General features: G+C 47.3%; 1 pseudogene; it reads right to left on the minus strand.

Moving 5' to 3' along the window:
* Positions 1 to 13,170: 13,170 nt before the first annotated feature.
* Positions 13,171 to 26,185, minus strand: part of LOC116594397 — a 1,026,621-nt pseudogene continuing 1,013,606 nt past the window's right edge.

The raw sequence follows: 26,185 nt of genomic DNA on the forward strand, positions 1-26,185 counted from the left end.
ACTTGGTATAAAATTATCATAGTGACTCCTGATACTTTATTCCCTAATAGTCGAGGTTGTGAAAAGTATTTATGCATAGATAGGGAACAGAGTGTGGAAAGAGAAGGGGCTTTCATTCTACTCCATATTAATGTGGACTTTTGACTGGTCAAACAAGTCAGGCACATTAATTCTCAAGATCTTTGCTCTCTCTCTTCCTCTGGCTAGAAGTGTCTTTTTCTCAAATACATACATGGTTTAGGTACACCTAGCTGGCTCAGTCTATTGAGCATGTGATTCTTGATCTCAGGGTTGCACGTCTGAGCCCCATGTTGGGTGTAGCGATCACTTAAAAATAAAACCTTAAAAAAAACCACATGCATAGTTTACTCCGTCATCTTCAAATCTTCACTCAATGTCACCTTCTCAGTCAATCAGAAACTGAATATCCCCATTTAAAATTGTGATCTTTAGGGGCGCCTGGGTGGCTCAGTGGGTTAAGCCTCTGCCTTTGGCTCAGGTCATGATCTCAGGGTCCTGGGATCGAGCCCCGCATCAGGCTCTCTGCTCAGCAGGGAACCTACATCCCCCTATTTCTCTCTCTGCATGCCTCTCTGCCTACTTGTGATCTTATCTGTCAAATAAATAAATAAAATCTTTAAAAATAAATAAATAAAAATTAAAATTGTGTTCTTTCTCTCAAAACTCCCAGTCTTCTTCATGCCGCTCCATATTTTTCCTATAATGCTTCATCACATTTGAGCATAATCTATTATTTCCTTATATGCAATATCATGGTTTAGTTTCTGTTAGAAATGACAGCAGAGATTTATTTCTTCTTTCCCAAAACCTAAAAGAGGGATGGAGAATACGCAGTGAAGCTAAAACTTCCAAGGTTCTAATCACGGCTCATTTTTTCTAGTGTCCAGCCCCACCCAGGAGCCCACCAGAGTTGCCTCGTACAAATGACAGCGCCATCACCCAGGAAATTCCTAGGGATTTAGAAGCCCTGTGTCAGATATCAGCATCAAAGACCAAGCTGCAGAAGCAAAGATGCACTTAGTACTCTTGTCATTTAGGGAATTACAAGTGTTTTAGTGCCTCGACCTGGAGGTACATACCAATATATATATTTTCTATTTTATACCTTTAAAATGAAATATTGGCCTTATATAATTAGATAATATTTGAAGAGTGCAGGGTAAACTTTAATTTAAATTTATTTTTTGTTTATTTTCAGCAAAACAGTATTCATTATTTTTGCACCACACCCAGTGTTCCATGCAATCCGTGCCCTCTATAATACCCACCACCTCGTACGCCGACCTCCCATGCCCCACCCCTTCAAAACCCTCAGATTGTTTTTCAGAGTCCATAGTCTCTCATGGTTCACCTCCCCTTCCAATTTTCCCCAACTCCCTTCTCCTCTCTTATCTCCCCGTGTCCTCCATGCTATTTGTTATACTCCACAAATAAGTGAAACCATATGATAATTGACTCTCTCTGCTTGACTTATTTCACTCAGCATAATCTCTTCCACTCCCGTCCATATTGCTACAAAAGTTGGGTATTCGTCCTTTCTGATGGAGGCATAATACTCCATAGTGTATATGGACCACATCTTCCTTATCCATTCGTCCGTTGAAGGGCATCTTGGTTCTTTCCATAGTTTGGGGACCGTGGCCATTGCTTCTATAAACATTGGGGTACAGATTGCCCTTCTTTTCAGTACATCTGTATCTTTGGGGTAAATACCCAGGAGTGCAATTGCAGGGTCATAGGGAAGCTCTATTTTTAATTTCCTGAGGAATATCCACCCTGTTCTCCAAATTGGCTGCACCAACTTGCATTCCCACCAACAGTGGAAGAGGGTTCCCCTTTCTCCACATCCCCTCCAACACATGATGTTTCCTGTCTTGCTAATATTGGCCATTCTAACTGGTGTAAGGTGATATCTCAATGTGGTTTTAATTTGAATCTCCCTGAGAGCTAGTGATGATGAACATTTTTTCATGTGTCTGATAGCCATTTGTATGTCTTCATTGGAAAAGTGTCTGTTCATATCTTCTGCCCATTTTTTTATATGATTGTCTATTTTGTGTATGTTGAGTTTGAAATTTCTTTATAGATCCTGGATATCAACCTTTTGTCTGTACTGTCATTTGCAAATATCTACTCCCATTCCATGGGCTGCCTCTTTGTTTTCTTGACTGTTTCCTTTGCTGTGCAGAAGCTTTTGATTTTGATGAAGTCCCAAAAGTTCATTTTCGCTTTTGTTTCCTTTGCTTTTGGAGACATATCTTGAAAGAATTGCTGCGGCTGATATCGAAGAGATTACTGCCTATGTTCTCCTCTAGGTTTCTGATGGATTCCTGTCTCACATTGAGGTCTTTTATCCATTCTGAGTTTATCTTTATGTATGGTGTAAGAGAATGGTCTAGTTTCACTCTTCTACATATAGCTGCCTAGTTTTCCCAGCACCATTTATTGAAGAGACTGTCTTTTTTCCACTGTATATTTTTTTCCTGTTTTGTCGAAGATGATTTTACCATAGAGTTGAGGGTCCATAGCTGGGCTATCTACTCTGTTCCACTGGTCTATGTGTCTGTTTTTATGCCAGTACCATGCTGTCTTGGTGATCACAGCTTTGTAGTAAAGCTTGAAATCAGGTAACGTGATGCACCCCATTTTATTTTTGTTTTTCATTATTTCCTTAGTTATTCGGGGTCTCTTCTGATTCCATACAAATTTTTGGATTATTTGCTCCAGCTCTTTGAAGAATGCCAGTGGAATTTTGATCGGAATGGCATTAAAAGTATAGATTGATCAAGGCAGCATAGACATTTTAACAATGTTTATCCTTCCGATCCAAGAGCATGGAATGGTCTTCCATCTTTTTGTGTCTTCTTCGATTTCTTTCATGAGTTTTCTGTAGTTCTTCGAGTACAGGTCCTTTACCTCTTTGGTTAGGTTTATTCCCAGGCATCTTATGGTTCTTGGTGCTATAGTAAATGGAATCGATTCTCTAATTTCCCTTTCTGTATTTTCATTATTAGTGTATAAGAGAGCCACTGATTTCTGTACGTTGACTTTGTATCCTGCCACGTTGCTGAATTGTTGTATGAGTTCTAGTAGTTTGGGGTGGAGTCTTTTGGGTTTTCCATATAAAGAATCATGTCATCTGCGAAGAGAGAGAGTTTGACTTCTTCATTACCAATTTGGATACCTTTTATTTCTCTTTGTTGTCTGATTGCTATTACTAGGACTTCTAATACTATGTTGAACAAGAGTGGTGAGAGTGAGCATCCTTGTCGTGTTTCTGATCTCAACAGGAAGGCTGCAAGCTTTTTCCCATTGAGGATGATATTTGCTGTGGGTCTTTCATAGATAGATTTGTTGAAGTTCAGGAATATTCCCTCTATCCATATACTTTGAAGCATTTTAATCAGGAACGGATGCTGGATTATGTCAAATGCTTTTTCTGCATCAATTGAGAGGACCATGTGGTTCTTCTCTCTTCTCTTATTAATTTGTTCTATCACATTGATTGATTTGCAAATGTTGAACCATCTTTGTAGCCCAGGGATGAATCCCACCTGGTCATGGTGGATAATCTTTTTAATGTGCTGTTCGATCCTGTTGGCTAGGATTTTGTTGAGAATCTTAGCATCCATATTCATCAGTGATATTGGTCTGAAATTCTCCTTTTTGGTAGGGTCTTTGCCTGGTTTGGGGATCAAGGTAATGCTGGCTTCATAGAAAGAGTCTGGAAGTGTTCCTTCTGCTTCAATTTTTTGAAACAGCTTCAGGAGAATAGGTGCTATGTCTTCTTTGAAAGTTTGGTAGAATTCCCCAGGGAATCCATCAGGCCCTGGGCTCTTGTTTTTTGGGAGGTTTTTGATCACTGCTTCAATCTCGTTACTAGATATTGGTCTCTTCAGGTTGCCAATTTCTTCCTGGTTCAATTTTGGGAGTTTATAGCTTTCCAGGAATGCATCCATTTCATCTAGGTTGCTTAGCTTATTGGCATATGACTGTTGATAATAACTTCTGATGATTGTTTCTACTTTCTTGGTGTTCATTGTGATCTCTCCCTTTTCATTCATAATTTTATGAATTTGAGCTTTCTCTCTTTTCTTTTGGATTAGTGTGGCCAGTGGTTTATCGATCTTATTGACTCTTTCAAAAAAACAGCTTCTAGTTTCATTGATACGTTCTACTGCATCTCTGGTTTCTACCTCATTGATTTCAGCTCTAATCTTGATGATTTCCCTTCTTATGTGTGGAGTTGATTTGATTTGTTGTTGATTCTCCTGTTCTTTGAGGTGTAGAGACAGCTGCTGTGTTCTGGATTTTTCAATTTTTTTGAGGGAGGCTTGGATGGCTATGTATTTCCCCCTTAGGACCTCCTTTGCTGTATCCTGTAGGTTTTGGAGTGAAGTGTCTTCATTCTCATTGGTTTCCATGAATTGTTTCAGTTCTTCTTTGATCTCCTGGTTGATCCAAGCATTCTTAAGCAAGGTGGTCTTTAGCTTCCAGGTGTTTGAGTTCCTTCTGAACTTTTCCTTGTGATTGAGCTCCAGTTTCAAAGCATTGTGATCTGAGAATGTGCAGGGAATAATCTCAGTCTTTTGGTATCGTTTGAGTCCTGATTGGTGACCCAGAATGTGGTCTATTGTGGAGAAGGTTCCATGTGCACTTGAGAAGAATGAGTATTCTATTTTTTTAGGGTGAAATGTTCTGTATATATCTATGAGGTCCATCTGGTCCAATGTGTCATTCAATGCTCTTGTTTCTTTATTGATTTTCTGCTTTGATGATCTGTCTATTTCTGAGCCAGGCATGTTAAGATCTCCTACGATTAGTGTATTCATATCAATATGACTCTTTACCTTAATTAAGTTTTCTTATGTAATTGGCTTCTCCGATATTGGGGGTATAGATATTTACAATTGTTAGATCATCTTGGTTGATAGTCCCTTTAAGGATTATGTAGTGTCCTTCTGTATCTCTGACTACAGTCTTTAGTTTAAAATCTAATATGTCTTATATGAGAATCTCTACCCTGGCTTTCTTTTGAGGCCCACTGGCATGAAAGATGCTTCTCCATCCCTTCACTTTCAGTCTGGGTGTATCTTTAGGTTCAAAATGGGTATCCTGTAGACAACATATGGATAGGTCCTGTCATTTTATCCAATCTGCAACCCTGTGCCGTTTTATGGGCGCATTTAGACCATTCACATTGAGAAGGATTATTGATATATACGTTTTTATTGACATCGTGTTACCTTTGAAGTCTTTCATTTTGTAGATTGTCTCTATATTTCTGTTCAATGTTATTCTTTTATAGAACCCCTCTTAATATTTCCTGCAGTATCGGCGTGGTGAATGCATAGACTTTTTTTTTTTTTTTGGTGTATGTGTTTTGTTTTTGTTTTGTTTTGTTTTGTTTTTTTGAAGTGGCATTTTATTTTAATTTTTTCAATTTATTTATTTTCAGAAAAACAGTATTCATTATTTTTTCACCACACCCAGTGCTCATTGCAATCCCTGCCCTCTATAATACCCACCACCTGGTACCCCAACCTCCCACCCCCCCCCGCCACTTCAATCCCCTCAGATTGTTTTTCAGAGTCCATAGTCTCTCGTGATTCACCTCCTCTTCCAATTTACCCCAACTCCCTTCTCCTCTCTAACACCCCTTGTCCTCCATGCTATTTGTTATGCTTCACATATAAGTGAAATCATATGATAATTGACTCTCTCTGCTTGACTTATTCACTCAGCATAATCTCTTCCAGTCCCGCCCATGTTGCTACAAAAGTTGGGTATTCATCCTTTCTGATGGAGGCATAATACTCCATAGTGTATATGGACCACATCTTCCTTATCCATTCGTCCGTTGAAGGGCATCTTGGTTCTTTCCATAGTTTGGGGACCGTGGCCATTGCTGCTATAAACATTGGGGTACAGATGGCCCTTCTTTTCACGACATCTGTATCCTTGGGGTAAATACCCAGGAGTGCAATTGCAGGGTCATAGGGAAGCTCTATTTTTAATTTTTTGAGGAATCTCCACACTGTTCTCCAAAGAGGCTGCACCAACTTGCATTCCCACCAACAGTGTAAGACGGTTCCCCATTCTCCACATCCTCTCCAACACATGTTGTTTCCTGTTTTGTTAATTTTGGCCATTCTATCTGGTGTAAGGTGATATCTCAATGTGGTTTTAATTTGAATCTCCCTGAGGACTAATGATGATGAACATTTTTTCATGTGTCTGATAGCCATTTGTATGTCTTGGTTGGAGAAGTGTCTGTTCATATCTTCTTCCCATTTTTTGATATGTTTGCCTGTTTCGTGAGTGTTGAGTTTGAGGAGTTCATTATAGATCCTGAATATCAACTTTTTGTTTGTACTGTCACTTGCAAATATCTTCTCCCATTCCGTGGGTTGCCTCTTTGTTTTTTTGACTGTTTCCTTTGCTATGCAGAAGCTTTTGATTTTGATGAAGTCCCAAAAGTTCATTTTTGCTTTTGAATACAGGCTTCCCACTGCCTTCAGCCGCATGCGCAAGCAAGTGAGTGACAAGAAGCTGGGCAAACTGGTGACCATTAAGTCGCTTCTAGCAGAGTCTGCCTGCACATGCCCAGGGTGGGGCCTCCGATCAGCGAGTGAGTGGATCATGAGAGTTGGAGCTTCTGCTCAGGCCTCCCTTTCTCTCTTTCCTGTGCCAGCCCCTTCCAGAGGCTGTGGGGAGCAGAAGCACAGATGTTCCCTGCATCTGTATAAATAGGTACAGCCTTGCAGAAAATGGTTTGTTGATACTGATCTGTGCGTGGAAGTGGTTTGTGTTGCAAGGAGGTGAAGCATCATACACGACTGTGAGCAAAATGAATTTCATCATCTCAACTTTTTTTTTTTTTTTTTTTACGATAGCAAGACTGTGTCTGGCAGACAAAGGAACTGACTGGGAGCTGAAAATAGGTAATGATAGCAGCAGGGATTTTTAATTGGCCAGAAGAGACAGCAGAGATCTGGAAGGTGAGGCTCGGGCTGAGCTCAGAAGAGGTGCAAGAGTGCAGCGCCTGCCGACAGCAGGGGTGGCCCTGGTGCTCGTGGCGGGGACTGAGTCCAGGCTCCAGTATTAGGATGGAAGATGAAACCACCCATTGCCACGGGATGTAGGAACCTTGGTTTTATTTCTGCAGGTCTTGGCTCATACAATTCAATTAAAAATATCCCCATCTGCCAGAGAGTTATTTTTGTGAGGCAGAACTCATAACATGCCCAACAAAGGTGAAGGCTTTTTGGAAAAGTGTGATGTGGCTCAGAAAATAGAACAGAGGGAAGCTGATGAAGGAGGACCTGCCAGCATCCCTGGTGACGACATGGGGACAAAGAGAGTCTCATCTGGGAGGTCCTCAAAAGGGATGGCTGCCAATCACACGTTGGGGACTCAGGAACCAAAAGAACGAAGTTGAAACTGCCCGAATGAACTCAAAGCCAGTGTGGATGCCTGGAGGGGATTCTTCCTTCACTGGGCCAGCCAGCATCCCCGCTTGCCAGGGATTCTCCAACTTGAGTGTGCCTCCGAACCACTCGGCTGGCTTGTGAACCCACTGTTGCTGCCCCTGGAGTTCTGACTCCGTGGGTCTGGGGTGGAGTCTGAGAATTGATATCTCTAACAGTTTTCCAGGGGCTGTTGCTGCTGCTGCTGCTGTTCCGGGGACCCCACTTTGAGAACCACTGCTCCAGGGAATTAAGAATGGGCAGCATGGGAAGTCAGGCCTTTGGTGTCAGACACCCTCAAGGCTGAATCTTGCTTACATCATTGAGCCTCTCAGTTCAGGTCACCTAGACTCTCCATGCCTCATTTTTCTCCACCTATAGAAGGGAGCTGACTCCTAGGAACTCTAGTGGATGGGTGGTTCTGAGTTTTAAAAGAAACCGTGTATGTAAAGCTACATAACAAAGCTTCAGAGATGACGGTTTTCATTATGTACCTGGACACCCAATCTGAATTGACATATGAAGTGAGTCAGTGAATTTGAAGTCCCTTCTAGCATAGGGATTGAGACCTTTTCCATCATCAGCAGTTAACTCTGCCTGAAATTTCACCTCTAGATGTTCATTCACTAACTCTTGAAAATATCCACCTATCGGGGAGAGAGGAAACTTGATCCAGCTCAGACCCGAGATGTATGGATCCATTTCTCAGTTTTGCTTTCTTCTCGAATGAGCAGAGCCAACAAGTGTGGGTCAAGAGATGTAGGAGTACCTGATTTTGTTCAATTTGCCACTGGCTAGGGGACTAGTCATTTCTTCTCTCTGGTCCTCTCTTCTGGCTTGGGTGAAATGAGAGGGCTGGACAAGCAGGCCATGTAAGGCGCCTTCCTGCACCGCATTTCACAACTGAGGTCATCTGCCTTGAGATGAGGCAGAGAGGAAGGATGGTGTCGGGCTATGGGTTCAGGTTGTAGACCCATTCTGCCTGCCTTCAGATCTCAGCCATTGTTTAGCTCTGTGACTGTGGGCAAGTTACCTACCCTCTCTGTTCCTCGGTTCCTTCATTTGGCACAGATTAATAGCACTCACCTAACAGAGCTGCTGAGAAGATTGGATGAGATTTTGCACGTATGGGTCTTGGCCCAGTGCCAGCTGGCACACAGTGAATGCATGATATATGTGAGCTGTCACTGTTACATCTCACAGCCTACTCACTCACAGCTGACCCTCCTACAAGCCCCAGAGTACTGTAATCCTAGGAAGCCCCTTCCCTAGAATCCTACTCCCTAGAAATCCCACTTAAAAGAGTGGCCAGGTGAAGGCACACCTGCATGTCACACAGGGACTGAGAGAACATTCCAGAGCTAGGGCCCAAAATATCATGAAGGGACTGGGTGGTAGATCTTTGTGTGAAAGTCCAACTTATACGCTAATGTGACCAAGCCAAAGGGAATCTCAACATTGGACTTGTTTGCCCCACACTTAAAGTCCAGAGATCTCTACACACAGGAGCAAGTGGGTCTAAAATGTTCATTACTCTTTATTGTTAAGGAAAATCTCTTGTCTGTGTGTGTACGTGTGTAATGGTGGGGGAGAGATCAGGGGAAAGGGCACTGGAGTGGTGAGGGGTCAAGGCCATAAACCTAAAGCCTTCTCTTTTAGAAGAGACCCTCTTACACAGAGCTGGAACAAATAATCCTAAAATTTATGGAACCAGAAAAGATCCCAAATAGCCAAAAGAATGTTGAAAAAGAAAACCAAAGCTGGGGGCATCACAATGCCAGACTTCAAGCTCTATTACCAAGCTGTTATCATCAAGACAGTATGGTACTGGCACAAAAACAGACAATACATCAGTGGAACAGAACAGAGAGCCCAGAAATGGACCCTCAACTCTATGGTCAACTAATATTTGAGAAAGTGGGAAAGAATATCCAATGGAAAAAAGACAGTCTCTTTGACACAGGGTGTTGGGAAAATTGGACAGCCACATGCAGAAGAATGAAACTGGACCATTTCCTTACACCACACAGAAAAATAGACTAAAAATGGATGAAAGACCTAAACGTGAGTCAAGAATCCATCAAAATCCTAGAGGAGAACACAAGCAGCAACAGCTTTGACCTCAGCCACAGCAACTTCTTGATAGACCTATCTCCAAAGGCAAGGGAAAGAAAAGCAAAAATGAACTATTGGGACTTCATCAAGGTAAAATCCTTTTCCACAGCAAAGGAAACAGTCAACAAAACCAAAAGATAACCGAAAGAATGGGAGAAGATATTCGCAAATGTCTTAACAGATAAAGGGATAGCATCCAAAATCTATAAAGAACTTAGCAAACTCAACACCCAAAGAAAAATAATCCAATCAAGAAATGGGCAGAGGACATGAACAGACATTTCTCCAAAGAAGACATACAAATGGCCAACAGACACATGAAAAAATGCTCAACATCATGTGACATCAGGGAAATAGAAATCAAAACCACAATGAGATGTCACCTCACACCGGTCAGAATGGTTCATGTTAACAAGTCAGGAAATGACAGATGTTGGCGAGATTGTGGAGAAAGGGGAACCCTCCTACACTATTGGCGGGAATGCAAGCTGGTGCAGCTGCTCTGGAAAACAGTGTGGAGGTTCCTCTAAAAGTTAAAAATAGAGCTACCCTATGACCCAGCAATTGTACTACTACCCAAAGATACAAATGTAGTGACCCAAAGAGGCACCTGCACCCCAATGTTTATAGCAGCAATGTCCACAACAGCCAAAGTGTGTAAAGAGCTCAGATGTTCACCGACAGATGAACAGATAAAGATGTGGTATAAATAAATAAATACACACACACACACACACACATACACACACACACACACAATGGAATATTACTCATCTATCAAAAAAATGAAATCTCGTCATTTGCAATGATGTGGATGGAACTAGAGGGTATTATGCTAAGTGAAATAAGTCAATCAGAGAAAGACAATAATATGATTTCATTCATATGTGGAATCTAAGAAACAAAACAGTTCACGGAGGAAAGGAAGAAAAAATAAAACGAGGAAATCAGAAGAGAGAAAAACCATAAGAGACTCTTAATCTCAGGCAACAAACTGAGGGCTGCTGGAGGGGTGCTGGGTGGGGGGATGGGGTAATTGGGTGATGGGCAGTAAGGAGGGCACATGATGTAGTGAGCACTGGGTGTCATATGTGACTGATGAATCACTGAGCTCTATCTCCAAAACAAATAATACACCATATGTTAATTAACTTAATTTAAATAAAATACAATTAAGTTAAAAGAAAAAAGAAGAGACCCTGTCCTTCTAACCTGCTGGGTGGTAGCAGTGTCGAGTTTTTAAAGCAGTGGAAATAAACACAGAGTCTATCCCGGCCTGCCCCGGGCCTCTTTCCACCCTCCTGCAGACTCATAAGGGCCAGCCTGGGCCCCAGCCTGCTCTCTCCTTCCTGGTGAAATTCCCCAGAAACAAAGTAACCATTCTGAGGTTACCCATGGCAGAGTGGGCAAGACATTCTCAAATAATTTCTTCCTAACCACGAAAGGCTAGCACCTCCCAGCCTGTTGAGTTGGACAGGCAATCTGTCTTCATTTCTGAATGTCCCCTCAGAAGAACAAATCTGTTACACTCTGGCCAACACATTTCCAAGGAAATGAAATAATGCGATCTGACTAAAATGTCAAATTCTAATATTGAACAAGAAATGGAGTAGATGCAGCGAGAGAAGGAACATCCAGGAAAGCGTTCTGGCAATTCAGCCCAAAAGCTGCCCTCCGTGCACTTCCACGGAAATGACAGATACCCACACCCGCCCTGCGTCTGTGATTCCCCTCAGAAAAGATCACCCAGCCCACCCCCCCTTCACCGGCCTTCAAACTGCCGAGGCGAACATTTCAGAAGGGAAATAGAGCAGAGCCAGATTTCCCAGCCATGTGAAAACTGAGAGGGAGAAGCTTCCAGCGCCCCAGGATCCTAACCCCAGCTGATGTCTGGCTCCTCAGGCCAGGCCGCCAGGGCCCCTCTCATCTCAGCACCAGAGAAGATTTCCTCAGAGTGCAGGATGGCCCCCAAATGAGCTCCCCTCCCTCCCTAGCAAGCCCCAGCAAGTTCTTGCTGTCTGGGGAGTGGACCTGATCTCCACCAGACCTGAGGCATCTGATGGATTCCCCCCACCGGGCCAGGGCCAGGCTGGGGAGGCATCTACCGACCTGTGCTTTCAAGTGAGAAAGATAATAATGGAAATAGCTAATATTCGTAAAGAACTGACTTAGCCTCAGTCACTGACATAAGCACTTTACACGCATTTTAAAACTGTAATTTGCATGACGTGGGTCCTATTGTCCCCATTTGACAAGCGAGGCAACAGGCCCTTTTCTCCTTTATAAAAACCAAACACTTCCCAGGTAAACAGTGGAATGGACATGGCCTCTGGAGCTCAGGATGCCTCCTACTAATTCAATACACCCTGATTAAATACATTTCTTCTTGGAACGGATCTGCTACGGAGTCAGGGCATTAAGAGACCGAAGAGATCAGCTTCCTAGAGCAGCAAGGGCCCGATTCCGGAGGCGAAGTCATGGAATCCATGGCGCTCAGACGTAGGCCAGCAGCTGAGGTGGATTCTGCTTGGCCCCTTCTATCTTCCTTTTCTCCACAGGCCTGTAGATGGTAGGGGTCAGGGTCTCGCCCCATCCCCTCCTAGAAGCTTCCACCCTCTCCCCTTCTTGCCCAGCTACATCTCGGAGAGTGCAGTGGCCGGGACTGTCTCAGTCTCCAACGGGATGGGTGATTTATGTCCTTTTATTCAGCAAGCAGCTTTGTACAGAATGGATGAGACATGCTAAATGTCACCAGGCGGGGGCAGGGACGCTGTGCAGAATCCCAATGAAGCCTTTTCGGCCTGGACAAAATGGCACCGGTGACTTTGTTATTGTGTGTGTTCTCTGGTGGGCGTAAGGAAGAGGCAGCAGATGCCCAGAGGTGGTGGGAGAGCTGGCTTGAGTGGCAGGGAACCCCCCCGAACCCCAGCATCTGGCTCCCCTGTGAGTGCCTGCCCCATTCCTGCCTCCCATCTCCCACGGACACCCTACAGGAGACAAGCCAGGCAGGCGGCAACTCGGACGTGGGTGAAGAGGTTCCCTTCGGTGCTGTTTCTGCACAGAGGCTGGGTGTGCCAGTGAATAAAGCACAAGGGTCCGAGGCACCCACTGTGGCGGAGGGGGCTCAGCTCTACACTCCACTCTCCTGACACCCCTAGGCCTGCGGGAGGTTCCCTGTCTCCCTGTCCACCCTCCTCTGCTCATCTCTCCCACTGACACCAGGGTCTGTAAGTTCCCCTGAGGCCACGGCCACGCCTGCTCCTCCCTGCCCCCATCCTGTACTCGCAGGGATGCCCAGCACAGCCTCATTCCCAGCCCGGAGCAGGCACTGCGTGTTTGTGGCAGGAACTGTGAGCTCCTGGCTCTGGAGCCTGCGGGCTGCTCTGGGATGGCCTGGTGGCCTGACAAAGCATGGCCTTGACCTTTAGGGCGAACGATTCTGCAACCATCCCAGTGTGAGACAGTGACACGGAGGAATACATAAGATCTCACAGTCACCGGAGTTGAAGGGACCTTGGAGATCGCACAGCCCGACCCTATTGCTCGCTTTCCTGGTAAGGAAACCGAGGCCCAGAGGAGGCCTCCCAGCACGAGAGGAGCAGAGCCAGGCTTCAGAGCAGGCCCTGTCAGGAGCAGCTCTCTCTTGCCACCACACTGCCCCCTCATCCCTAGCCTGCTCCCCACCTCAGCTGCCAGCCTGGTCCCAGGCTCCCAGCGGCGCCTCTCACCACGGGGGCTGCCTGTCTCCAGCCCACACACTCGGTCTCCCAGGGAGGATGGCAATTAGTTAGCATCGTGCTGCCGGGCGCCCGCACCACCGGGGCTGCCGGAAAACTGCGCGATCCCAGTGTGCCAGGTCACCGTGGACCTCGCAGGTGAGAATTTCAGGGCCAGGCCACAGGGCGACTGGGGAGGGCAGAGGAGACACAGTCAGTCAGGGCTGGGAGTGAAGCAGGAAGCCCCAGAGCAGAGAGACAAAGCAGGGTCCCCCAGGGGCACGGGGAGCCAGGAGAATGAAGCACTGAGGAGAGCACACCCCCACTCACCCTCCCACAGAAACAGGGCAGTGGGGGCGGGAGTGGAATGGGGACAAAAGCAGATGAAAAGGCCGGAGAGATGAGCTAGATGGAGGGAAAGCCTGTGCGAAAGGAGACAGAGAAAACTTGATCTTTCTCCTCTTTCTATCATTTCCTCAGGGTCTCCCTTCAGGGCACCCTACCCAGCAGGGCTGATGCTGAGGAGAAAGGGGGGGGTGGCGAGGGAGAGGGAGAAGAAAGGAGGAGGAAGGAAGCACACTTATCCTTTCATTTTCCTCTGCAAGACCCTCCCTCAGAGCATCTCAAGCACTAGTGGGGGAGGGTCTGGTTGTCCAAATGGAGGGGGGGACTGAGTTCCGTCAACTAAGGGGCATCCTGGGATTTCAAGGTCCCTCAGATATGTCCAAGCCCCTGCTCTTCGGACTGTACTCAGTTAGACTGAGTGGATTCAGGAACGTGACAGGGATTCCAGAGGACAACGGGATGACCCCTCATAATCCAGCCCCCTCCAGTCCACGGGCAGAGAACCGCAGGCCCCCAGGGCAGGGACTTGTCCAAAGACACAGCACCAAGACTACTGCGTAAACAGAAGCCAGGTCTCCGAGCTCCCGCTCCGGGCACAGTGACAATCTTGCCAGTCAGGCTACTCCCAAACCCTCGGGCAGGAGACCCCTGTCCCTCCTACAGCAGCCCCTTACTGCTCCAAGAGCAAGACGAAAGGGAGAGATTGTTTCAGAACCCCCGAGAAACACGTCTGCTGACTTCCCAGGGAGAGGCTTCCAACAGCATGGTGACCTTCAAGAAGGGGGTCTGGAGCAGACTTTATGGGGCCTCACCCTCTCTCTCTGCCAGGGGCAAGGTGGCTTCGAGGCCCCAAGGATGCCACCCCAGACCTGGGGGCTCTCACCTGCCCACGCCTCCACGTGAACAGAGCCAAGAGCACTAGTGAAGCCAAGCCCACATCCTGCCCACATCTGTTGATCTTGGTGGTAAACGTATGTTTGTGGAATCACTGTATTTTCTTGCTCTAAAACCCTTCCATCTAACTCCCTTTTCCTGACTTGTGTTTGCCTCCACCAATATGAAACTGAACCCACATGGGGAGCAAGACAGCTAGTGGGGGATCAGGGGCTGGGCAGACGGCAGCAAGGTGGTGGGCTGAGGGTCTGTTCACCAGGCAGAGATAGTCCCCGTGTAGACCCAGTCCTCCTCTCTGGCCCCACAGGGTAGCAGGGAGGGTGGCCTTTTCGTCTCCTTCGACCATTTCTATACCCCTGGTGCCTTCAGTGGGACCCAGCCTGGAGCCCGCTCAGTAAATGCAGGACCCCAGGAGGGGGAAACAGAGGCTGGTCAAGATACAGCAAGGGGCCCAGACTTCAGGGTTCCTGTTCCCTCCCCTGTGTCCTGTGGGACCCTGGGCCATGCGTGGGGAGAGGGGCACTCACTCCAGCACATCGTGGTTGAACTGCTTCTTGCTGTTGCCTAGGAACTCCCCGATCATCTGCCGGCTGAGGCCCTTGAGCTGGAGCAGGAAGTGGGCCACTCCGATGGGGGTGTCGGGGATGAAGCCTCAGGAGATCAGGAACTGGATGCCTTTGTCTGGGTTTCTGGGGGTGGGAGTGGAGGTGGGAAGAAGAAGTAGAGAGTGAGCCAAGGCTATCCACGACTTCCTTCCTCCCTTTCTTCCAACCCAGGGAAGCTACAGAAGTGCCTGGAAGTTTCTGGGAAGAATTCCATCTAAAAGCCAGGATTCCTTCTGCTGCAGACGGGCTCCTTGTCCCAGGGACTTCACCTAGGAACCTTGTCTTCCTGAACACCCCCACCCCCCACCCTAATACACACACAGGAGTGAAGATAGCATGGGGAGAGAAGGAGTTAGGTCTGGCAGACGAAGAGAATTCCAGAGCAAGTGGAGAGGTTTCTTTTTGTCTTCCCTGAAAGGCCCGGAGGCTTGTCACGAAGGCCCTTCCACCCTGTCTGTGTTCTGTCGTCTGTATGCAGTACTCGCCCCAGAAGCAGGGCTCTGGGGAGCAGAGGGGAGCTCTCCTACCGCACTGGCCACAGGGACACAAGAATCCTGCTCTCCATCATTCACTTTCTCAAGCTCTAGTCTCTACGTGTGGATGTAGGTACTGTGTTTTTAGGCAAATGTGCTCACAGTATGGCCTGCAAATCCATGCTGTTCCCTGAACTGTATCTGACTGGTTCAGGAGAAGCTAAGTACAGAAACAGAGAGCAAGCGTTTAGAACCTTTTATAGCACTCTGACATTTTTGGGATAACCAAGCATGTGATTGTTTTTCTAGCAACTCATTTTTATTGCATTTCACAAAAGTATCAGCCACCACTTAGTGGGTGAAAACCCAGACTGGTCCTTTACTACAGAGAGTTTGAGAACCACTGTCTTGAGGGATCCCAGGGTCTGCGTGAGTGTGAGCTCACAACTCGCCTTACTTGTGTGAGCCTGCTTCTTTTCTGTAAAACGGCATAACAAGGCCATCTCTAGATATTGTTAGGAAGTTTGCAGATGTTTTATGTAAGGTGAGCCGGGAACAGTAGCTGTTCCTCCCTGGAATAGAAGTTTCTGGAGACCAGGGCATGTGTCCTCCTCATCTCCATGGTCAACGCGCCCGGCATTCAATAAGTGACAGTTGAGTGAATAAGTGAACGGACACGTGGCTGGGAGAGATGTTCAATCTCCTGTCTCGGGGCTCTGAAGGAAGGGGTGAACAGAGGGTGGAGATGGGATTTCCACGGGAGGGGTGCGTGTACACTGCTGGCCCCCGGCTCTCTACATTCTAGTTGCAAGGACAGTTCTGGCTGGGGCTCTGGCTGGGGACTCTGAACCAAAACCCTTGTTCATTTTCCTGCTTTCCTTCTCCTGTTCACTTCTGTGCCACCTCTGTGTCCTTGTCGCCGCCCCCTTTTATCCCCGCCCCTCTCCTGCCTTTTACCTGGATTCCTTGTGCTCCTTCTCTTCTTTCTCACCCACCCAGACCCTCCCTTGCCTTTCCTCGTTTTCCTCCTTGCTCCCTCCTTGACGTCATCCCCCTGAGACGATGCTGTTTCCTTGGCTTCGGGTCTGCCTGAAGGATTTCGTCTCAATCCTCATACGACCTGGACTATTACTTAATACTGCATTTTCTTTTCAATTCCCTCACTTTTCAAGCCCTAGTAAGCAGGAATAGTGCTGAAAGCATGGGCTTGATGTGTTGTTTTGTCCCTAATCCTGAACATAAATTTGTGAACCATTAAAAAGAAAACGTGCATCCCTACCCAGCACCTCCAGGAGCAGGTGCGGCACAAATGTCACCAGGCAGGGCGCTGGGATGATGCCATTGTAGCCCCTGCCCCTTCCCCGCCGACCAAGAGCTTCCCGGGTCTCCCCAGAGCTCCCGAGTTGGTGCTCACTCACATGTTGGAAAGGTTGAGGCCGATGCGGTAGAGCCATTTGCGCAGGATGTCCGTTGAGAGCGTGGGCGACTTGCAGCTGGCGGGGTTCTCTCAGTGGTAGCGCGGCAGGCTCAGAATCATGGCTTGCAGGGCCTCCTTGGAGGCTGAGGCTGACGCTTCCGAGCCTGACTTGGCCGACTTGGTGGACGTGCTGCTGCTGCTCAGCGGCTCCGAGTTGTCGCCAGCCTAAGCCTCAGACCCTTTCCCCACCTCCCCAGTCCCCTACTCCGCCACCTCTGCCTCCGCCGCCACCGTGGCCCCCTCCACCAGCGCCTCCACAGCAGCCCCAGGAGGGTGGGTGCTCGGGGACCCGCTGGCTCCGGCCTCTGAGCGGGTGTTTTCGGCGGGCACGTCCCCCTTAGCCGCGGTTGTGGCCACCGAGGCCTCCTGCCCCGGGGCCTCTCCCTGCTCGGCTTTGCCCACCGCGGGCTCCGCCGGGCCTGGGCGGTCTGTGTGCCCAGACAGTTGGCCACCGTCAGAGCCGTGGCGGAGAAGACAGAGATGTTCTGGTTGGCGATCTGCACGGTGATGTCCCGGAAAGCCATCATGAAGGTACTGCCGTGGCCCTGGGGCAGGACGGCGGCCTCGGCGGTCTCTTACCCCGGCGCGGGTGCGGGCGCGGGCGCGGGGCGGGCACTATTGAGCTCCCGCATCTAGGCCTCTAGGCCCAGCGGCCCTGCGCCCGCGTGCAGGGCCTGGTGGAGCTGGTAGGCGCCGCTCTCCTGCGGGGAGCACATGGTCTTGAGGCTCCAAGTGCTGAGCGCGTCGTGTATGGACTTGGCCAGGGACTGCACCTGCTCAGTGAAGGAGTCCTCCAGCTCGGTGAGCGTGCCCGCGAAGGTGGGCGGCAGGGAGGGCGAGCGCACCAGTGGCAGCCCCATGAGGCCGTAGCCCTCCATGAGCGCCTTCTCGGCCGCCAGGCTCTCAGCAGTGGGCGCGCGGACTTTGCGCAGGGAGATCCGTCGCGGCAGGCGGCTCTCCAGGAGCGAGTTGCGGATCTTCTTGAAGTTCTTGTTGAGCTGGTACTGGCGGAAGGCGGTTTGGATGGTGCAAGCGGCGCGCCAGGACACGAGGTGGCCCCCGTACTTGTGTTCTAGCATTTCAATCTGTGGCAAGAACAGGTAGGAGGAAGAGCGCGGTGAGGCCTGGGGCGGGGGAAGGGAGGGGGTGCAGGGGGACTAAAGGGCCAAAGTCTGAAACTCCTGCATGTCATGGCCTGGGATACCAGATCCTTGTCAAGACTCCTAGATGTGTAGGATATAGGACTGGCTTCCCAGCGGTTGGCGATTTCCGGGGGGCGGGGGGTGGAGCGGGCAGAGGTCAGGGTGTTGCACTTGGGGATCAGATAGCTGTTTGTTTCAAAGCGTTCATATCAGAGATCTGTATGTAAGTCCTTATGGGGGAAATACACGGGATCTTGAGTTTGTATTAAAATACTCCATCAAAAAAACTGGAACCATTAGAGGAAACAATATTAACGAAAATTGTTGGAACTGGGGGGTGGTTATCTGAAAGTTTACTACACTATTCTTTCTACTTGTGTGCACATTTAAAACAATAACAAATTAAAAATTAAACAGGAATGCTTAAAAAATAATGCTGCTCCTCCCGTTCACCTTTCTTCCTCATCACTGCATTGCGGAAATTCCCAACCCTGGGATCATCATAAGGGGATGACTGGGGATTGATCAACGTGTTCCTGATACCCAGCCCAAGGGCTGGCACATAGTAGATGCTCAATAAATGTGAATGTAATAGATGGAGGACAGAGGAGTGGGTGGACGGACATTTTAAGAGTGGGAGTCCCTCCAGGCTACCATAATTTGGGCGCCCCATATTATGGGTGCCCCATAATTTGGGCCACCTCTGTTCCCAACAACAGGAGCTGTACAATCAGGGCAGTGCTGGGTGGAGCTGGTGGGCACATGCTACCTCACGTGGGCAGTGTGAACCCAGGAAAACTTGGGGCAAGGGACCGGTGTTTCTTCAAGGCCCTTACTCGCCCCCTTCCAGCTCTGTCCTCCTGCTGTGGCCATTTCTCCCCGTCATGTGGCAATGCTCTCACTCTTTCTCCCTTATGGAAACCTCTTAGAAAAGAACCAGAGAGACTTTCCCCCTGTGGCCAATAACCTTTAGCCACATTGGCTCACCAGCCACTGCAGGTGGAGTGACTGCCTCTCACAACCTTAGCGATCCGCTGGGTTCCCTCCCCATGGGTGCCCCCCTACCCCCGGACCAACAGAGGCATCCTTCTAGCCCAGGAAAACTGACAGGCACAACCCCAACCCCCACGACGATCCCGGGTAAAATGTCATGACATCAATCCTATCTTCAGTTCTTCTGTCTCACCATTCAGGGCCCTTCCCCATCCCCAGACCTAGTGGCCTTATGCTTTCTATCTTCCTCAGTCTGGCTATCCTCTCTGAAAATAGTGGGGGGGGAAGCTGAATCTCACTAAGATTAGAGTGGCCAGTAGGTATCCTAAGTTCAGCTGCTTGACATTCCAAGCTGAGGCCCTTAGTCACAGCTACCTAATGTTCTCTGCCACATGGTAGTTTGGCCCTTTGAGGCCAACAGGAGAGTGACTCTGATACTTCACCTTCTTTTAAAGGGTTCACCTGATTAGGTCAAGCTGCCTGGGGTGATTTTCCTTTGATTCACTTAAGGTCAACTGAGTGGTAACGTAATCACAGGACGGATACCTTATTATGCCCTCTAGTCCCACGGCACTTCCCATGGAAGGGAATTATACGGATGTGCGCACTAGGGGGTCGGGAATCTCGGGCTGTCTGAGTTCTGCCTCCTGGAACGTTCGGACTGTTGCCTACAGGGTTTCATCATGTACCCAGGATCTCCAGAGAAAGAGAAACTCCTGATATCTCAAAGGCATTTCGTTGTTGCTTTCTCAGAAATCACATCAGAGGGGAGAGATCACTGTGGCTCAGCTCAGTGTCCCCGCAGAACTCTGGCAGGTTCCCTGAGGTCTGGAATGGCCAATTGGCCTTAACGAGGCAGGAGAGCCCTCCAAGGTGCAAACTGAGGGGAGGTGACCACTTAATTGCCTCTTTCTGTCAATTTCTGTCTGGAGGACCAGGAGAAAAAGACACCAGGCAGAGATTCTTACTTCTTTCCAACCTGGCCTACTCATGCTTTGAGGGAAAAGCTAGACCCAAGAGCATTCTCTTCAGGTTATGAGATGCTATTGGCAACAGAGGGAAGGTATGAAACCCCATTGCCTGAAATGCTTCCAGAATGGGAAAGATGTCCATTTCCCTAGCACAGTATCATCCTACCTGGAGAGAGAAGGCTGAGCTAAGCCGAGGAGACTTCTACCAGCCTGTGTCCTAGTGTCCCAAGCAGAGAAGAAAACCAGATTTTGAATATCTTGAATCTATTCCCATCAAGTTCTCCACTAGACTGTAAGCCCCATGAATGCACAGACTCTGCCATGTTCACTCCTTTATCCCCAGTGCTTAGAGAGCACCCAGCACACAGTAGGACTTCAGTGGATATTTACTGAATACATTAAAGAATTAATTGCAAAGTTATCTTTGTGACTCTCAAACCCCCCCTAACCTAACCCATAACTTTCTTCTCCTGGAACTGATGTATTTCACTTGCATTTCCGAACTTTACTGTGTCACTGGCTCCTATCCACCTGCCTACAGACCCTCCCAGATCTCCCCAGGAGAAAACATAACTCCTCTTGACTTCACTGCTCTGGGGCACTGGCCCAGGCTCTTTTTCTCTGTTTGCCACCAGACCTCTTGGAAGACTAGTCTATACCCTCTGCCTCCTTCCATGAACAAGTGCCAAACAGCCAACTCAACCCTGTATGTGCCGACTCCTCAGGGTCTGCCTCCTGCTCCCACCACTCTTCTAAAGTGACTCTCAGGAAGGTCACCAGAGACCTTTAATCATGAAACCTGATGGTCGGTCCTTCACTCTCCTTCTGCCCCTTTTCCACAGTTCTTGGTGTGTTTATCACCTTGAGACTCTGTCCTCAGCTCTCACCACCCAGTCTACCTTGGTCTGCCTGCTTCCATAGCCCTTTCATCCTATATTCTGACCGTGAAACCCCTACGCATGTCAGTTACGAGTCCCACGTGGGCCGTCTTCCACTCTGCAGACACATCTGAGCCCTTCCGGACATTCCATAACTGCCATGTTGGACATTGTCAGAGCAGCCTCTGGTATCTGATAATTAGGCACTAATTAAGAGGGAAGCTGTCTCATGCAGAGCCTTTGTGGCAACATTTACAGGCTAATGTCTTCTCACCTCTTATGTGAGAACCTTGTTTCCTATCATAACTTCACTCTACTTTAATGGACTGATGAACAAGCCTTAGGAGAGATACTCAGGCCCAGATCTGCTTCTTCCCGGCTGGTTGACCTTGAGCAAGTTTCCTAACATCTCTGATTCTCCACTTTCTTATCTGTTAAATGAAACTAATCCTGCTTATCCTTTACCTTGTTATGAGATTTGAACTGTTCGTATAGCGCTTGGCACATAATAGGTATAGAGTAAGTGGTAACTTGATGACAATGATGATGATGGGAATGACTCTCAAATTTCCATTCCTAGGCTTGATCCTAGACTTGCATTTCTAATAACCCACGGATCCCCCTGTACACCTATACAAAGCCCCTGTCTTCCCCCACCTCCCTAAACCAGCTCTCGAGGACTTCTTTTTTTGCATACAGAGCCTTGGCTGTTACATTCTCCAGGCTGGGAAACTTGCATTTGACCATGGGTTCTCCTTCACCCCGGCCTCTGCATTTGTCAGCCTCAAAGCCTTTATTCCATGCCCCCCCACCCCAATACCTTTTGCATCAACCTGACCCGACTGTTGCCATGTGAGGCTGTCTTTGGCTCCCCACTTGGACCCTCTGGGAACCTCCCCACTGCCTTCCTGCTTCTTTTTCACACCTACCATCCACCCTACATGACCCTGATCAAGGGTCTTGAAGAGCCGATGTGAACGCAGGCTTTGCGTTGCTTGAGAGCATCACCCAAAATAAGTAGAAGTGTTTCCTGCTGGCCTTCCGACCCTGAGCAATCTGGCCTCAGCCTCCCTCCCATCTTCTACTCCTACGCCAAGCCTGCGTACACACTGGCTGGACTCCTGCGCTTCCCCCAGCCCACGCTAGGCTTTCCTGCCCTGAGCATTGGCTCAGCCTAGTCACTCAGTCTGCAACATTCTTCCCTTTCTTTGAGACCTGCCTCCAATGTGCTTCCTCTCGGGGAGCTCCTCATTTCAGGTGCCCATGGAGAACGTTGTTTCTTACTTCTCTCTGACACTCAGTTCTCTCCACTCACCTTTGGGATATTTATCTAACCCACCCTTCTCTCCACCTCACCGACCCCAACTCGAACAGAGCAGAAATTATTCGAGCCCTCTGATCCATGCCCAGCAGCCAGCACAGAGACTGGCAAGGAGCAACTGCTCACTGTGGTGTTTGAATTCAATTGTTGGATCTTCTCCATTTGTTCCAGCACATTTAACACAACCATCTCCCATTTATTCCAGCCTTGTGCCTGCTGCAACCCCCGCCTGCACTCTCCCCCACTGTTTCTTTACCATCCTTTATGGCCCACGCTCTGTAGCCTCACAAACTGTACCTTACAGACAGGCTGGTATTATGTCTCTACATTCCTGGGGCCCAGCATCGAGCCAGAGCCATGGCTGGGGCTTAATAAATGTTTGCAGACAGGAACTAAGCTGAACTCTCTCCTATATCCCAGGGAAAGTAAAAATCTAGGCTCTCTTCCGGATCTGGGCTTGGAGTCAAATGCTGCATTCTCCCCTTTCCCTCCACTATCTCGCCCCCATCCAGGGCTCGGGAACTTGGCAGTGTCCCAGATCAGCTCTGTCTACCCAGCCAGGTCCTCCCAAGCACCCTAACACTTTTCTTTTCTTAACCGGTGCCAGATTAGAGAGCTAAAAGAGATGGACACGGGGGTGGAGGTAAGTGGGGAGTGGGCCCAGGGAGGGAAGGTCTCTGGGCCCACCGGCCTAAGAGCAGCTCAGCTCACTTCCCTCTACACCCCATGAATCATGGGTAATTGTAGCCTCGCCTCCTCCCAAGAGAGCAGTCTCTCAGCTTCTGCCTGGAGAAGCGGTGGAGTGGGGCTTGGGGGGCTCTGTCTGTCTAATGAGCCTCTCAGTGTTAATTAGAACATGCTCCCTCTTTTCAGGTTGCTGCCGCAGCTGGGCCCGAGGAAGACCGCAGAGAGAGGAGGCCTCAGAGAGAGGACTGCCAAGTCAGGCTGGGGGAGGAGGGAGCCAGCCCGAGGTGGGGGGTGGCTTTCACATGTGAGCGAGGATTTCCTCGGATCCAAGATTTCCCAGCTGAGAATGTTTAAGCATTACATGGAATGAGCCTGCAGAACTTGGCAAGGGGCGGGAAAATCGAAGCGCGGGAATTAATGCTCCGGAAGGGGAAGGGGAGGGAAAAACAAGCCGTCGAACCAGAGATCCCTGAACAAAAGTAACTTCAGAGGTGGGGCAGTCCAGTGGCTGGCAAGGTGTTTATTCCAGATAGTTGTCTCTGAAAAGCTGAATGTGAGTCGCCGCCGTACAGTCCGACAGGCCCACTGTCCAGGTGCTTGCACGTCACAGAGTCACAGGATGTTAGGAAGGTCATACCAAGGGGACCCACGTACCCTTCGCGCTTTCCTCTAAGATTGCGTCTTACGGAATTATAGTACAAAATCTGAACCAGGAAGTTGGCGTTGGAACAAAGTGTGTGGTTCTGTGCCATTTGACTGGAGTAAATGTGTGTAACCAGCAGTTCAAGTCAGGATACAGAGCCGTGTGGACACGGTACAGATCTCCTTCATGCTACGCTTTCTAGTTCCTGCACTGCCCTCCCGCCCCAGTCCTTAACCCATGGCAATCGCTAAGCTGTTTTCCATTTCTAGAATTTTGTCATTTCAAAAAATGCTATGCATCTTGAAACAAAGTACACAATAGTTTCGGTTTTGTTGTTTTTGTTTTTCTCTGCATAATGCGCTGGATACCTATCCAAATGGTGTTTATCAGTCGTTTATTCCCTTTTATTACTGAGTAGTATTTCATGATATGGAGATATTATTGTTTGTTCAACCATTCACCTATGAAGGGATATCTTAGTTTTCCAGGTTTTGGTTATTTGCTGCTATGAACATTCATATACATGTTTATGTGTAGATAAAAGTGTTTATTTCTCTGGGATAATGTCCAGAAGTACAACCTCTGGGTCATAGAGTAAATATTTATTTAGCTGTGTTTGTTTTCTTAATACATTGCCAAATTATTTCCAGCAATTGATACTGTCACAGTAACAAAATTTTTTAGCTGTTCTAATAGGTATATAGTGATTTCATATTATATTTGTATTTTATTTCTTTATAACTACAAAAGATGTTCCTGGGATTGATAGGAATTGGTGGGAATGAAAGCCCAGTCTCTTATGGTGTCTACTTGTACTACTTGAGGTTGGGAAGGGGATATTACTGCTCAGTCGGGTAAAAGTCCCCTCCCCGGGCTTCCTCTCTGATATCTCTGTGTGTAGAGTGGGGAATTGGGTCACCTCATGCAAGGGTGGATAACTAGGATCTCTACTTGGTTTTTGCTGACAAAATTAGGGGTAGGGCAGTTTTTCTGTGGTGTCTGGCTGGAATAGAGCAGTTATTGTCTAAAAGGTTTCTGTTTTGTTAATCTCCTTTCCTGGTCCTTTGACTAGACGGAACGGATTTAGAGAACACAAAAGGTTTTTTAGGGTGCTTTTATTTTTTATCTGTTTAGGGTACTTTTGATTGGTGTTTTGGGGTTGCCAGTTTACTCCACCCCAAGTCTGAGATATATAAGGTAAAGTAAGCCCCCCAAAAAAGATGCTCACCACTGTAGCAGTCCTTGTATCATTATCCCATCAGCCTTCTCTCCACCTTTCAGAGTCTTTTTATAGTTGTTTCATATATGGTGTTCTTATTTTTTACTTGTACATAGTAAGATGAATAAGGAAGATACATCTATTCCATCTTCCTGGAAGCCACTGTCACAGTTTGTAATTTAATATTACCCTGCACTGTGCCCTGTACTATGCAAGGCAAGGAAAGTTTAGACTTTAAAGAAATTATCTTCCACTAGTGAAGGAACAAACCTAGACAGATTATTTCTAAATGGCATAAATTAGAAGATATAGATATAAATCCTTGCCAAGGAGAACTCAAAGGAAGCCTCCACCACTAAAACAAGAAATTTAGAGAAATTTCTTATAGGATACAATGCTTGAATTGAGTCTTAAAATATAAGCAAAAGTCACCAGATAAAGTAGAAAAAACAATACAGTCAAAAGAGTACTTACATGAAAAACCATGATCTGGCATAATATATTTAAAGCTATTTCAGTATATGAGTATAAAGAAATACATAGAGACTAGACTTTGAAAGTCCTTGAATTCTGTCATAAAGATCATATATATATATATATATTTTTTTTTGAAAAGCAAATCTGAATCATTGAAATATTTCATAAAAATTTAGAATGGGCCACATTGCTTTCAAATGGAATTATCTAGATAAATCCAGGTAAAGAATAAATTGAAAGGGGACAATATTAAAAGCAAGGTGAACCAGTATGAAATTACATATCTCAAGATACAGATAATAAGGGTCTTAAATATAGAAATGAATTAGGGGTTTTAAAGGGAGAATAAAAATATTCTGTAGGTAAACTTTTTCATATTATTAATCATTTCCCCTCCACTGCCATAAGGAAGTGTCTAAAATGTGAAGCTCAGAAGAGAGGTTATGATTTTGAAGTCCTCAGTAATCTCAAAAAAATACAGTGAAGCACACACAGGGGGAATAGAACCCAGTAATCTTAGAGTGAAAGGGAGAGCTAGCTAGAACAGAGAATTATGAGAGTATAAAAATATATCTGTCTTATGGGGGTAGAGACATTTCACAAGGCAATGCCTGTTACAGTTACAAAAGTGGTTTAGATGTTCAGTAGGAAACCTTAAATAGCATGGTTGTCTATTTTGGCAATAAGATAATTATTGGTATTCCTCAAAAGCAGTGCCTTTCTGTGTTGTGTGTGCGTT

Source organism: Mustela erminea, chromosome 6 (genome assembly GCF_009829155.1).
Source record: "Mustela erminea isolate mMusErm1 chromosome 6, mMusErm1.Pri, whole genome shotgun sequence".
NCBI lineage: Eukaryota > Metazoa > Chordata > Mammalia > Carnivora > Mustelidae > Mustela > Mustela erminea.